The following is a 13,395-nucleotide window of genomic DNA, read 5'->3' on the forward strand; positions in this document are numbered from 1 at the left end:
TGCCTCCGTGTCATTCCTTCTTCGCCGACTCCGTCCACACCTTTGGGGACCCCTGGACCTGCTGGGGTTGGACCCCAGCAAATAATATTCCTCCTAAAAGGAACCCCACGTGAGATGCCAGCAGGTGTGAAAAATCTCATCCCTGCAGAAACAATTCGAAAATGTAGGCGACGTTTTAGAAGGAGGGAGCTGCAGAGCTGGGTTCCCAAAACCTCAAGATAAGCTAACGGTCTGCCGTAGATTGGGTCCCCCACCTAGCTCTCTAGAAATATCATCCAAAAGTGAAAAATTCGTTCAAAAGCCCAATTTTACACACTTTACGGCTATTTCAGTCCTCACACACAGCCATTTTCAAATAGGAAACAGTCGCACAACCGACGTGCCTTTGCACACCATCCCGAACAGGCACAAGTCAAGCGACCACACCCCTCATGCCGCTGTTGAACGGCTGTCGCTCAGACAGTCAGGGTCCTCCGGATGATGACAGGCCGCTGCAAAAATAGAAGGACTTAAAAGTCGGTTTAAATCGAAGACTGAGCTCCCTGCGGAGCGCACCCTTTAATTTCTCGCTGTTGTCTACGCTTCACTTACACTTAAATTTAGCAAAGTAATTTTAGAGGGCCCGCCTCCACCTCCTCCTTTAAGATTCACAATGTTACCAACAGGCAGCACCCAGTCCTCTCTCTTCTAAATACTGAAATGTTTAAAATCAAAGGTAACATAAAGGGGGGGGAGGGGTGGCTATTTTGAAATGCTGGTTCAGGTGCTGGTCTAGCTGTTGGAAAACCCTGTTTATCTGCAGGGTGACTGCTCTGCGTCCCTCAATGCGAGGACCTGCATCGTGTACAACTACATAACCAACTGCTAATAAGCCCAGTGAGGGTGCAAAGAAGGACCAATGAGAATGTCCGTTTGACCATCCACAACACAGACCTCCTCCGTCAGCACCAACTGCTGCAGTGACTTTCAAAGTCCCCCCACGACTCAGACTCCCCCTGCCACGAACAGGGCACAGAATGATCTGAAATTGTGTCCAAAATATTTCAATCCCTCCGCTGGACTAGCTTGTTCCTCCAACCCATGCGACTGCACAGGGTTTATGCGTTTCAGGTTCAAGTGGTAGATCACAGACAAAAGCTGTGTGTTGAAGGACAACACTCCCCGGATTGCCCAAGTCTCCTCGCACATGGGGAAAGAAAATCCGACCCCTCAGGCATCCTCCTCCTCACAGAACGCTGGCCTGGGAAACAGAGGTGATGAAGCCAGGAGGTGACAGAGACCTGCACTGAGAGCAGTGGTTCCCAACCTTCTTTTGGCCGTGCCCCACCCCCCTCTCCCCCCTCCCGTGACATAGAATTCTTATTATTCAAAAAGTGAACTCCTACTCACGTGGAGGAAGCCTAAAAGGACATGAACTTGGTCTAAACAGGCTTCCAAAGAACATGGCAGCCATGAAAGAGACAAATCTAAGAACAAAAGGACAGTTGAAGTCCTGAGGAAGAAATCACTAAGAAATTCTTTTAAAAAATAATATGAAGTGATATGAAAAAAATAGCAAATAAGGTTTCAAACATATAACAGAACTGAAATGCATAAATGTCACAATATATATTTATAAACTGTAGATGAGGCCTCTAGAACCATAAGAAATGCAAAAAATGCACCGTTAATAACTCATTCTCGAATTGCCCCCCTTAAAAATCAAATTGCCCCCCTGTGTGGCATGTGCCCCACGCTGGGAACCACTGACTTAGATCAACTCCCAACTTAAACAGAGAACTGACTCACAGCTTCAAAAACCCTGGGCTCTGCTCATGGAAGCGCCTTGCCCACATCTGGCGTCGCGGGCTCCCTAAGTCTCGTTAGACACGGGTCGGTGTCTCTGCGTCCACACGGCCTACATGGAGTTAGTACAAGGAGGTCTAGGAAACAGCCCACAGTGCGACAATGTCTCCCACCACCCGGCTCACAGGACTGGCGCTGACCTGCTACCCTTTCCCACTGGGAAACGGGAAAAGATGCTAGAAGCATTACCTCCTCTGTCCTGTGAAGAAATAAATCCCCCATTTACTATTCCTTTGTTTACGGACAGCTAACAAGAAGAAACCAGCTAATATTAACTGTAGATAAAAATGCTCAAAGTTTCCTAGTACCCACTTACGAGATACGATGTATTCCATATAGGCCTAACAGGTCACATTTTAGAAACTGTGTAAGTTACAAGTCAATACTGACATCTTCCACAGATGATTAATTTCTTCCCCCACAGAGCTGGCGTTCCACTGGGATCTTAGCTCTCACCACAAATAAAATATCTGATTTTTTTAGATTAAAATTTTAACAAGAGGTTTCTTTAAAACAAAACATTGGGGGCGGGGGGGTGGTACTTACGTTCGCATGGACAAGCAGGCCCACAACCCACTCCATGTTAAACACTCATTTTCAAAAGTTTAGCTAAAGACGGTGCATCAGATGAAATCGCCAAGAACTCATGAAATAACAGGTACATGTAAAATTAGGTACCACATTTCTACCCTGGATTTTTAAAAATAAAGTGACTGCATAGTGTCAGAAAAGAAAGAAAATGGAAATGTTAAGTGTAGTTGGGATTGTATATTCTTAAATAATTCAAAAGATATAACACCCATCCACTAGTTTAATGCCACTTCCAAAAGTCACTGGCTCAACCTGAAGCTAGGATCACCCAACGGAAGCATCTGCGGCGTTTGCAGCACTCAGAAACCTTTCTTTAAAAACTACAGAGCATTTCCTAGTGACCAACCACAAGTGGGCACAGCTTATCCTGTTTCGGACAGAACTGTAATTTCAACGGCACGATTAATTCACCCATCACTGGACACAGTGAATTGATTTATCTGGTGGCGTTTCACATAACTGCCACCGCCTGCTCCTCCCACTGAGGAAGGAGCCCGCACAAGCCCGGGCCAGCACAGCAGGGGTTAAACCCAGGAATGTGACAGTTCTCCTGGCGATAAGGTGGCGGGGAGCTGAGCTGAGGCCAGCCCAGGGCTCTAAATTACTTGGAGAGAATTGAAAATACTCTGAAATAGTCCCAGTGGTAAATAAACTCTATGCCCTATGTTAGGTGGCCCTGGGAAGAATGAAAAGTTTGTTTTGGGGTTTTTTTTTTGGTATTCACATTGAAAGTTTTTTGAACTCCAGAAGCTACAGAAACGTGGCGAGTGTGAAATCTGTGGCACATGAGTATGTTTTTGGGGGGAAGGATAAACAAAATGTTTATACTAACGACTCGTTGTTTTACATTAGCATTTGCATTGAAACGGTTTACCCATGTCACTGGGCAGTGTAATCTGCTATTAATAACAGTACGTATATAAATCTTATGCTTAAAAATATTAAAGATAACTTCATGCATTACCTTTGGTAAAGCATCTATACAGTAGATAATAGCGATACGGTAGATGGATGTCTGACAGCAGCCCAACCGACTAGCTGATAAAATAAAATGACTGTCTACATGTTAAACATGCCAAGTTTGCCAACTGAGGAGGAACACTGGACGCGCATTCGCATAACTGCTGAGGTGTCCGAGGTGAAAAGGCAGACCGACGGGGGGGGGGGGGGGGGGGGCGGGGGGGCGGGCAGAGACTCAGCGGGTTGAGGAGCTCACAGCCGGCGCCGTCGGAGGCCGATTGCACGCGCAGAAGGACCAACGGGGCAGTGACAACCGAGCCCACATCTGGTCTCTACTTCCAGCCAAGCGTGGGCTCTAATTCAACCCTGATTTCCACACCGGACAAGAACAAATATCCTCTTGCTCAGCGCCCCAGAGGAGGCCCCGCGGTTTGCCCTCCTGACCCCGCCTGCTCCTCGCCAGGCGTCCCCTACCGCTCGCGTTTTCCAAGGACCTTCCCCGGGCCGCACGCCCCACCTGTCCCGGCGCCGTCGGAAGAGCCGGCCACCCGCCGCCACCGTCCCAGTCGCCACCAACGCTGGACCCGGACCAGGCCGGGCGCCGGGAGCCGGGAGCCGGGAGCGCGGGACTTACCGGGAGGCGAGCGCCGCCGTCGGGGGAGGGCGTGTCCCGCACGTGTGCGTCCGCGCGTGTCCGCGCCCGCGTGTGCCCGCGCGCGTGCCTGGCCGTGCGCGCCGAGCCGGCCGCACTGACTCGGGGCGCCGACGGGCTCAGCCCGCGGTGTGGGCGCCGGCTCGGGGAGGCTCCCTCTCCCGCCAATCGCCGCGCACGGCGGCCGCCCCGACGCGAGACTCCCGATCCCGGAGTGAGCGCCGGGGGCGGGGCGGGGGCGCGGGGGGTGCGCGTGTCCAAGGGCGCGTGGGGGGCGCGCGCGCGTGTCCAGGTGCGCGTGGGGGCGTGAGCGCGCCCTCCGGCCGGGGAGCAAGGAGAGCGCGGCGGGGGCGCTGGGGGCGTCTGGATGCTGCTTGGGTTGAGCGCGGAGTTGGCCGCTCCCAGGAGAAGGAGAAGAAAGAGGAGAAACGGAGCCTGGAGCGACTGGGCACCGACCGATCCAGGCCCGGGCGGGAGAGGAGCCGGGACGCACCTCCCGGCGGGAGAGGAGCGAGCACCGCCGAGCGGACGAAGGGAGGGAAGGGACCGGGAGATGGAGAAGCGCGGAGGGGCTGGGTCCTGGTCGCTCGGTGTGGCTGTGGGTGAGAAGTAATTTTTCCCCAGGCTCAGCCGTTCCAGACATTAGCAATGACCGAAGTTCGCACTGGCTGCTGCAGAAGTTTGAAATGACCGCCGACTGCCCTGAGCGGCTCGGGATGAAGACGGCGTAGCTCGCAGACGCGGGAAGAGACGCGCAGCCAGGTGCCCGGCGTTAGGGATCCTGCAGTCACTCCCCGCGCGTGCCCCGGCCGAGGTCGGACGCGATCGCGGGGGCACGGGAGGAGCGGGGTGCGGTCGCGAGGATGCGGAGGAGACACCCCAGTCTGCCGGGTGCGGTGACAGCAGCCCCGTGACCACAGTGTCCCCAGGAAACAGCCTCGAAAAGGCGGAGCCTCCGGGCTCTGCTCTTCGACCCTGGGGGCACCGTGCTAAGCCCCTCCAGATGTTTTAATTTAAAAATGAAACCTGACATCGAAATCGCGCTTACCTGAGTGCCTGCCGCTTCTCTTCACTTCTGTCGCTCAGGGACCGTGGCGACCCAGGGGCCGTCGCTGCGCCGATGGCCAGGAACCCATCCCAGAGCGTCCTCTAGCACACACTGCCCTTCCGACCAAGTGAAAGCTACTCATGTCCCTCCCTCTCCAAACTTTAACAGCCAAGAATTTCAGCAAACAGCCAGAAAGAAAGCTAAGTCCCCCCCGCCCCACCCACCCACCCCAAGGGAAGGGAGGGAATAAGCACCCCTTTAATTTGAAAAATAATAATTAAAACTCCCTCAACCTTTAAGGCCGGGCAACACAATCTATTAATTGGTCGCTATTAACATGCAGTTTTATTGACCGTAGCACACAGAAGTCTGATTGTGAAGGAGGAGTGTTTTCAATGAGAGTGGAGTTATTTTAGCTGCAGACGTGTTTACATTTCTGTGGTTTAGTCTATAACTTTCTCTTTTTCTTGCTTCAGAATTCTGCTCCATGAAGCAAAGCCCTTAGCTCCCAGACATTCCAAAAAGTCTGCCAAAATAATAGAAAAAAAAAGAGAGGGAAGAAAAAACACACAGAGACCCCCAAGTCTGGGTCAGGCGTGGGGTTGTAAGTGGGCATCTTAGGTATGCCCCCTTCCCACACACTTTCCAGTTTAAAAAAAAAAAAAAGCCTTCAGGGCTCCATTTCCTGTTTGCTGGGGAAAAAAATAAAATGGGTCTAAGCGGCTGAGCCTAGAAATTGCCTTTTCCAGGACCTATAGATCCCGGGAGGGCCTTTAACCCTAGAGATGCCAAAATGGGCTCATTCATTTGAGAACCTACTATTACAAACTCTCCAAGGTCGCCCTTCTCTTTTAAATGGACAACCTTCATGAAACTGCAAATCCTTGTCTAGGAAACCTCGTGAGCAAACAGGCGCACCAGTGGCAGGTCAGAGAGAAGCCCACCTCTTCGAGGGAGGCCAAGAGTTGATACAATAAAAATGAATATTGGGAACCAGAGCCGCACCCTTTTCTTGCGGAGGTCATAAGACAAAAGGCAGGAAGGCTCCTTACCTGCCGATGTATATAGCCCGCGCTAGAGTCGGTCGTCTGCAAAACTGACTGATCCTTTAGAATGGCTCCCCAGTACCACAGAAGTCACATTGTTGCTGTTCACTTGGTCTTCAAAATATGTTGCAACCTGCCTCTCCCCTGGACTACCAGTTGCATATTTTGGTTCCTTTTCTCTCTAATTATTCTCCAAATATCCCAGATCCAAGAAACCTCGCTATGTTTTTGAAATTTTCTTCTTAGCCACTAATTTCCAAACCTCACCGCAAGGGAGCCCTTAGCATTTCGGGGAGTGCTTTAAAGTAAACGGATAGATTCTCAACCTGTCCAGGGATCTCGGCCGTCCGCTGGGCAATGACTGCTCTATAATGCTGCATTTCTCGAGGTTTCTCGATTATTGTCACTGGGACCTAATCCTATATAATGAAGAGCTAATATGCTAATTAGACCAAACAGCAGAACGACCGTCCGGGCGACCTTCCGGACAAAGCCAGGGCTGCCAGGGCGAGCCCCTTGCACAAATGTCATGCATCGGGCCTCTAGTAATATAATAGGGAATGGGACTGAAAATGATACTGTGTGCCCGCTGACAAAGAGCATGTTTTATGCATCAAGAGCTGCACTTTAATAATAAAAAGAACATGATTTTAACAATCCGAGTTACCACGGAGGGGAAAAAAAAAATATGTTCAGAAAAAAAACACAATATTTGCAACAATGTCAGTGCTACCTCTTCCCCAAAAGACACCATGGAGAGAGAGATGAGAGATGAGAGAGCAGGAATTTTTTAAAGGCATTTACTTTGAAAAACCCCAGTTTTGCAGAGTTAGGACATCATCTCCAACTGATTGTATCTTGTAGTTGAAGTGGGGAAGTTCTTTCAGTTGTCTAGACCAGTGGTCGGCAAACTCATTAGTCAACAGAGCCAAATATCAACAGGACAACGATTGAAATTTCTTTTGAGAGCCAAAGTTTTTAAACTTAAACTATATAGGCAGGTACATTGTTATTAACTTAATTAGGGTCCTCCTAAGGCTTAGGAAGAGCCACACTCAAGGGGCCAAAGAGCCGCATGTGGCTCGAGAGCCGCAGTTTGCCGACCACGGGTCTAGACCAACCCCCACCTACTACCACAGCATTCCCTCAGTCTGGGGCATGATCAAGGTCAAAGATAGGAAATCAGTTCCAACGAGCTAAATGGACTGAGCTAATTGGAGAGGCCAACAGAACACAAGTAACGGAGACACACTCACCGTCTGTTTTGCAGGACAAAAATAGGAGACACAGTAATTCTAAGTTAATATATAAATTTCACTTAAAAGAAAGGTTTTTATAAACATAGCACTTGACACACTTTTAAGAATTAGCATTTTTAAGTATCTCATACATGAGATAATGGTCTTTCTCTATAAGGTTTTTGTGGTCGACTTAATTCTTTTTGAAATCCCTTTTATCCAAAAGATGTTTTGGATTAATTTAAGTATTTGTTACTGGATAATGTCAAGTTCTCGTTCAATGAAATGTCCTGCGTTGGGTTGTCACACCTGTTAAATATAAGCCTCCTTTCCTTTTGATATTCTGAGAAGGGCCTTAAAAGGTTTACATCCTTCAATATGGAGATTTAATTGCTTTACCTATAATAAAAATAATCCCTATAAAATTCAGATTGTGGATATTTCAAAGCTGAAAGAGCTATTGGATGGGGATGTAAAGGTTGCAGTTCAAAAAGCCTTCCCCTTTTAATATCGCGGGCATGGAGTTATGAGTTTTAAACTCCTGGTTATCATTTTGTAAAGTCTGGTCTTTGTTGTCCTTGCCCGGCGTCTGCGAGCTCTCTTTATGGCTTAGCAGTCAGGGCTGCATGTGCGTGTGTTAAATATGGAAAGGGTAGCCTATCCCGTGCCGTAAATGCTCACCGGGGAGGAAGTCTCAGATTCTGTTTTAAATGAGGTACTGGAGAGAGGTCCCCACACTGACACATCCACATCCTCCGTGAGTTCAAGTGGGGCACGAGGCCCTTGGGAAGGACAGCGTGGCTTGGGAAAGGAGTCAGCAGGCAGGCCTGTCATTGGTCATTGTCCACGCCAATGCATTCCTCCGGCATCCTGAGCCCTTCAGCCCACGGCCTGACTCAATCCCCGGGACCTTCTTTCCATCATGGAGGGGGGAGTGGGGGTGGGCAGGACCTTCCATTCCAAGATCCACCTGGCTTCAGGGCAATCCAAGGCAGGGCAGGGAGAGCCCGGCCAGTGTGGTTCAGTGGTTGAGCTTTGACCTATGAACCAGGAGGTCACGGTTTGATTCCAGGTCAGGGCATATGCCTGGGTTGTGGGCTCCATCCCCAGTGGGGGACATGCAGGAGGCAGCCAATCAATGATTCTCTCTCATCGTTGATGTTTCTCTCTCCCTCTCCCTTCCTCTCTGAAATCAATAAAAATGTGTTTTTTAAAAAAGGGAAGGGAGGGAATATATGTCAGGGCTCCAGCCTTGGGATCCTAAACATAGCATCCCTGGGTCCCCCTCTCCACACCACCATCCTCATCCCGTTCCTGGACTTCTGTCCTCCTTGTTAGTGAACATGAAAGGGCAGAGGTCACACTCCCTTGGAAGAGCCCGGGACCTCCTACCCAAGCGTTGCTGTTATCTTTTACTAGAGGCCTGATGCATGAAATTCATGCAAGAGTAGGCCTCCCTTCCCCCAGCTGCTGACACCGGCTTCCCTCTGCCACCCGGGACCTGGGCTTCCCTTGCAGCCCGGGCTTTGTCCGGAAGATCGTCCAGAATGACGTCTGGAAGGACGTCCGGTCTAATCAGCATATTACGCTTTTATTATTATAGATTATCAGCGGCTAAGAAGTTTGTTTTCTGTGTTCTTTGCCCTCCAGACTGACTCTCACTCTCCGCAGCCCTCTTCCATACACGTCACAAGTAGTTGGTCTCCAGTACACACAGCAGTTCTTAATAACACGTGCTGACCACAAACTGCTCCGTAAAATTGCATAATGCATAATTCCTATCAACTTGCATAATTCACAAAGTAAGTTGATAAGAAACACATTGTTCTTCTGTCAGTGAGCGTTGGTGACAAAGGTTGTACAAATGAATCCGGAGGCTGTAAGTGTATTTTGTAAATGGAATTACATGCAGCCCGTCGGGAGACTTACGCGGCTCCTCTGGTGGTTGTGCTTAGGCGATTTGCTTTGGAGCTGCACGGACGATGACACAATCCATCAATGAACAGCTTCGTCATGTACGTTTTCACCAACCTGATTGCTCACAAGTGCAAAAACAGTTGCCTTTTTAGATGATGGAGACAATTTCTTCCCAGTGATTTTCGAACTGATGAAGGCATTGGCCTCACAGTGCATGGATGCAAATAAAATCAATATCTTAATGACTGCCATTTAACTAGTAAATTATTATCTTATGATTCTGGGCGACTTGATGTAATTTTAATGGGTGAAAAGTCTATTTCAGAGAGAATGAACAGACCACAGGTAGGGAATGCATGCAAGTAGGAATCCAGCACTTATCAGCCATATGACCTTGGCCAAGTCACAGCCTCTTGATTGAAGCCTCAATTTTACATACACACACACACACACACATATTTGTACTGCTTTCAGAGAGAGGAAGGGAAAGAAGGATAGAAACATCAATGATGAAAGAGAATCATTGATGGGCTGCCTCCTGCATGCCCCCTACTGGGGATTGAGCCCGCAACCCGGGCATGTGCCCTGACCAGGAATCAAACCCTGACCTCCTGGTTCATAGGTCCATGCTCAACCACTGGCCGGACGCAGCCTCAGTTTTCTTATCTATTAACTGGGGCTGTCGGAGAGATGACCTGATGCTACTAGTAAACACAGGCCCTCGCAGAGAAGAACCTGGGAATTCATCTTCAGAGCCCTACTCTCAGCATGGAGACAAATGGTGTGACTAACTGGTAGCCTATTAGAAATTCCTCTCCTCTTGGATAAGCCCTAAGGCACACACCTCTAGATTCTCTCAGGACTCAGGCAGTGCGAGCAGAGCCCTCTGGGCCGGGTTCCCTCACCTTTGGGTCCTATGTCCACCAGGTGTTGGGTGGGGGCTGCAGTCACATCCCACTGATCAGAGCCCTGCCTCACATCAAATCAGCTTCAAAGGTAACGCCGTCACCCGGCCCCACCTCAGACTGAGTGAGTCAGACTCTCAGCGGACTGCAGAACCGGGGCTCCGACACGAATGTTTGCGACTCCGCAGGTGGTGGGAATGGTATCCACAGCTGAGGGTCAGAACTGTTGAAAAGATAGTCAGTAAATGAATAAGGAAGGAAGTCCAGAATCTTCTAATGAGCTAATTCTAGAAAAGATCAACTCATCACCCCGAACAGTTGCCTGGCCAGGGTTCCCCTCCCTTTCCCTCTGGTTAGCGTCACTTTCTGCTCCATCTCAAAGTCCTGGCGTCTCGGACCTTCTTTCTCACCTTTGCCTCCTTCTCCTGGGACGTCCTGCCCATCTTCTGTGGTTTCCTATCCTCAAAGCCCTTGCATGCATGTTTATCATTCAGGTGCCTCCGTCACCTGCACAGGAAAGAGAGGTCCGAGACGCTCAAGTCCGAAGGCTCCAAAGTGAGTCTCAATCCCAGACCTCAGGAGTATCCGGGACATGGCAGATGGCCACATCCTTATGCAAAGGGCCTCTGGACGCCTCCTGGCCAGCGCTCAGCCTGGTTCAACTCCTGCCTTCCAGCCAGCCCCCCTCCTCTCAGACAGCACGCGTGTCTCCTAACCCCTCACGCCCACGGTGGGTGGAACTAGAACCATGTCGAGCTTCTGCCTCAGACCATGAGCTCCTCGAGGCCACCTCAGTTTTCCCGAGGTGACTGTATACCAGTTACTCAACCAAACCTGGTCTTGGAACCCTGCCCCATAGCTAAATAGTCACCAAGGGCCACGTGACTCACCGCAGCTCCCACGGACCCCTCTGTCTATTCCCAGGGCCCAGACCTCCCGCTGAAGGTTCACAGCCTCACACCTGGCCACTGGGGCATCTCCTAACTGCCCCGCCCGCCACGTGGGCACCACACCAAGCACCCTCTCACCTCATCACACCGCAGCGGCCTCAGAGACCTTCGGAGCGCCCCCTGCCTGTTGGGGAGATTCCAGATGCATGGCCACCTGTCCCCAGGGGAGACTCTGACAGTCAGGAACAGGCCTTGTGTAGGGCCAGCTCCTCACCCCCAGGAGCTGGGGAGTGGGGAGGGGTGAGGATTTATTGAAGAGTCTCCAGGAGGACGATTGTGACCTGCAGAATAGAACCGTGGAGCAGGCGAGAGCTTCTCTCCAAGACCCCGGAACTCATAGGGCACTGAGCAGGCCTGAGCCCCTGCCCAGGCGACCTCCCAGGGTGTCAGGGTCAGAGTCCTGTGCGCCATCAAGATTAGCTGGGGACCCGGTGGGTGGGGCTCAGTGGATAGAGTGTCAGTCAGCCTGCGGACTGAAGCGTCCCAGGTTCGATTCTAGTCAAGGGCGTATGCTCGGGTTGTGGGCTCGATCCCCAGTAGGGGGTGTGCAGGAGGCAGGTGACCAATGATTCCCTCTCATTGATGTTTCTATCTCTCCCTCTGAAATCCATAAAAACATATTTTAAAAAGAAAAAAGATTAGCTGGGGGCCCTGTGGGTGTGACTCAGTGGTTGACTGTCGACCTATGAACCAGGAGGTCATGATTTAAATCCTGGTCAGGGTGGATGTCCTGGTTGCAGGCTCGATCTCTAGTAGGGAGTGTGCACCCTGCTGGCATTTGTGGCCAGAGCTTGTGGCTGCTGGAGCTCGCTGTCCAGAGACGGTCTGGGCACCTCTTGGCAGGTGGCATGGCCACTGTCAGGCTTTAGAACCGGATTGAGGTCAGAGATCACCTCTGTGGGGAACCGGGCGTCGAGAGATTTGGGGGCCTTTGACCTAATAACCTGACTGACGAGGCAGCCGGTGTCAAGAAGGCGGCAGCTGTGTCACTTGTCGTCTGGAAGTGCCCAACGCTGCTGTGATCCAACCTCGTCCTTCCATCGCCACAGGCAGGCAGGACAGCCGTGCCCTCCCACAGCGCCTGCTTTGATTTTTCCTTGTAGCTCTTAAAAGCCATTTTGACCGAGGAGGGCAGACAAAAGTAGTAGGAAGAAGCGCTGGGAGGTCAGGGTGAAACGCACAGGGTGTCACCCTGCCTCCCATGGGTGACCGTGACTGCCTGGCAGGTGGTCAGAGGAAGCGAGTCCCCCCACACACACACACTCCACCCCCCACCAGCACTGAGCCCACATCCCAGGGCAGCTGGGCCTGCGGTACTAAGAAGGCAGGTGGGCCTCTGTCTGTGCAAGTCGGAGCGAGGGATGGGCACCACACAGAGTGGCTGGCATTTCTGCTGCCATCTCCCACGGGGCACACGCGACCCACTCCGGTTCACACGCCCTTCCACCGTGGAACTCAGCATGTGGTGTGAGTAAGTGTCTGTCTCCTGCCAGCCCTTTGATCCTCAATGGTTGGTTTTATCCAGTTTCTCTTAGTTCTCTCAGAACAATTTAATGCTTTTTAAATTGAGTTGAAATGAATTAACTTGGGTGTGCTTTGTCTTGCATGAAAATACACTGGAGCTAAAAGCAAAACATAATGCGGTGTGTGTGAGTAGATAGATGATAGATAGATGCGTAGATAGACAGATAGAATACAAATATAATGGATATTTATGTGTTAACACACTCACTCCCTCTTCCAAACAGGTCTAAGCTGAGGCAGACTTGTGTTCATTCCATTCATCAATCAGGCCCAGGGTCTGGTTCAGTTGTAACAACATTCAAGGGAGGATTTCAAATCATCATCATGCAAGACACCCCCAGAGCCCGGGGCCTTGCAGCCCAGCTCCAAAGAAAAGAAAAAGAGCTTTTTCTCCACAGCGTTTCGCTTTAAGAAGTGCTTTTCCTGGTGCGTTTTGTTTCTGGGCCCGCAATTGAGTGCCAAATTGCTAATGAATAGGCCGACTTAGCTGTCCGCTTACTCAGGGCAATTACGATTAAAGTTGCACCCTTTTTATGATCTCCTCCCCCCAGCAGCCGTGGCAGCTCGGCCCCCTCCCTCCATCCCCCCCGGCTCCCCACTGGCCCCGTGGCCGCTCGGGGACCACACTCCCTTTCATGAGCTCCAGCACAGCCCGCCAGCCCCCGTCCCCCTGCAGGCCACGCTGCCCAGACCAGACCACTTCTGTGGAGTTAGCTGTC

General features: G+C 51.0%; 1 protein-coding gene across 2 annotated transcripts in view; it reads right to left on the reverse strand.

Moving 5' to 3' along the window:
• Positions 1-5,239, reverse strand: part of ERG (ETS transcription factor ERG) — a 222,957-nt gene extending 217,718 nt beyond the window's left edge. The window contains exon 1 of one of the 2 annotated variants that reach the window (XM_059686457.1): positions 5,097-5,239. The gene's annotated coding sequence lies outside the window, so the exon portion shown is untranslated. Of the gene's footprint in view, positions 1-4,030; positions 4,170-5,096 lie in introns of those variants that run through there. The other variant, XM_059686458.1, reaches the window with a different exon arrangement.
• Positions 5,240-13,395: the final 8,156 nt, after the last annotated feature.

The sequence above is a fragment of the Myotis daubentonii genome, chromosome 3, assembly GCF_963259705.1.
Source record: "Myotis daubentonii chromosome 3, mMyoDau2.1, whole genome shotgun sequence".
Classification (NCBI taxonomy): Eukaryota; Metazoa; Chordata; class Mammalia; order Chiroptera; family Vespertilionidae; genus Myotis; species Myotis daubentonii.